Source organism: Amphimedon queenslandica, unplaced genomic scaffold, assembly GCF_000090795.2.
Source record: "Amphimedon queenslandica unplaced genomic scaffold, v1.1 AMPQUscaffold_6463_Cont21578, whole genome shotgun sequence".
Taxonomy (NCBI): domain Eukaryota; kingdom Metazoa; phylum Porifera; class Demospongiae; order Haplosclerida; family Niphatidae; genus Amphimedon; species Amphimedon queenslandica.
Genome location: NW_003553245.1, coordinates 1 through 1,878, shown reverse-complemented (window position 1 = coordinate 1,878; position 1,878 = coordinate 1). Strand labels below are relative to the sequence as shown.

The 1,878-nt window shown below is 32.1% G+C and overlaps 1 long non-coding RNA gene across 2 annotated transcripts; it reads left to right on the top strand.

Moving 5' to 3' along the window:
* The first annotated feature begins 9 nt into the window (after window positions 1–9).
* Window positions 10–1,785, top strand: LOC109592043 (uncharacterized). 2 transcript variants are annotated; one of them, XR_002190136.1, is made up of 5 exons: window positions 10–1,128; window positions 1,169–1,285; window positions 1,331–1,423; window positions 1,469–1,664; window positions 1,715–1,785. It is a non-coding gene; the product is annotated as an uncharacterized LOC109592043 (long non-coding RNA). The 2 variants fall into 2 exon arrangements; XR_002190137.1 differs by having other exon boundaries at window positions 1,462–1,664.
* Window positions 1,786–1,878: the final 93 nt, after the last annotated feature.

Below are 1,878 nucleotides of genomic sequence, written 5' to 3'. Positions count from 1 at the left end.
AGAAAAAACAACAGTTGCACCTTTTATAAAAATCATATAAACCTAAAAAATCATTATCTGACCTGAGTTTTCAATAAACCCAATAAATAAGATTTTTCTTCACAGTTACTGGATTCTGCTACTAAAATGCAAGTCTGATTTTGATGGTTCCTTAGCTTGGTAATGGCAGCATCATGACTTAACAAATGTTTTATGAGGACAAAATCTGGTTTTGACTTTTGACACTCAAAGTGCAAGATTGTCATACCACAGGCATTTGAATATTTGGATTAAAAGAAACGTGATTTACTAAAATTTTCAACACTTACTAAATAAAAGTGTAGCCTCATCTGTAGTCTCATCATCACTACTTTTATAAAGACAATGAAAAGGGGTCTCGCCATTTTTGATCTGTATATTGACATTTGGCATTAACTTCGAAAAACATGACCATAATAGGCGCAATTATAAATGTAAGCTGTATGAAGTGCTGTATTTCCTGCTATATTAGAAATGAAAAAATTAGCTAATCCATATGAGTTATAGCTATTGTCATCAACATTTGCAAAATCCAAAAATGCTGCAAATTGAGAATAACAGAGAACATGTAGTGGTGTCAGTAACATTCAAGTCAATTATTTTATCTTTACACAATTTATCAAACATTCTGGGATTCAGTTTTGCCAGAATATGAAAAGGCATCCAATGCCCCTTATTAGCAATATTAGTCTTGCAATTTGGAAAACTACCTACTGGTTTTAGAGTGTATAGGGTGTATATGACCAGCAGGAATATAAAATACTGACTCATTAATGGGCATACATGTACCTACTGAATCAAAAGTAAATATTCTACTCCACTCAATTGTGATCTTTTCTCTTCCTTATAATTTGTAGAAAGACTGTCTAGGGCATTACAAGTAGGAGAGTACAGAATTAAATTATTTTTATTACTGTTAATACAGAGGTTATGTAAATAGCAATTTTGCTATAATGATATATAATTTTGTTCCCACTTTAATTCAGTTCTCTTTAATCTAATGATGAAGTCAATTGTTGCTAAGAATACACGAGTGAGAGAATTTAAGAAACAAATTATTGAAGAAGCAAGAGTACAAAGAATTGACAATGGTGTCCTTGAATTAGACAAGTAAGTATATCATGCGACTATCATTTGACTTAATGTGTAGAAAGAGATTACTAAAGAAGAATTGAAGGTCACCTGGTAGAGTGTATCTTGATCATCAATTGATTGAGAGATATTCATATATATGCTGGTAGTGAAATGTATTTGGAAATACTGAAAGGTCAGTATTTTAAATAATGAGGGTATTATTCCCATACTCTAATAGAACCTGAAAAGATGAAGCTCCCAACACAGATGCATGCAGGTGTATGTTAGAAGATGGTGTCCATCAGAATTTTCAGTTGATCCAACAGAAGAAGTGATTCTAAAATAATGCTATGTAACTTTTTCCTTTAGTTTTCAGAGTTAAGTGGAGTTTCTGTTGATGCCATTTCTGTTGCAACAATTAGCAATTGACATTTCACTATCAGCCAGTTATTTTTCCTTTAAAAGTATTTGAGATCATTTCCAGCTCAGATATCACGTCTTGATATTAAGAATGAGTTGGAATGGAATCAAGCATCACTGTATGATGCTGATGGAGATGTCATTTATTACAAGTACACATATAATAAAATTGCTCTCGTAATAATTATACTGTTATTTTTAGAGACAATAGAGAACAATTGAAGGAGATCACAACTGAAGAGAGAGCAGAATTTAAAATGACAGAAAGCAAAAGGTCTGTTGCATAAGACCAATACTGCAGTAGCCAAAAAGCTGTCTTGCATTCTGCATATGGCTTTATGTGTATGTTCATCTTTAGGTTATAGT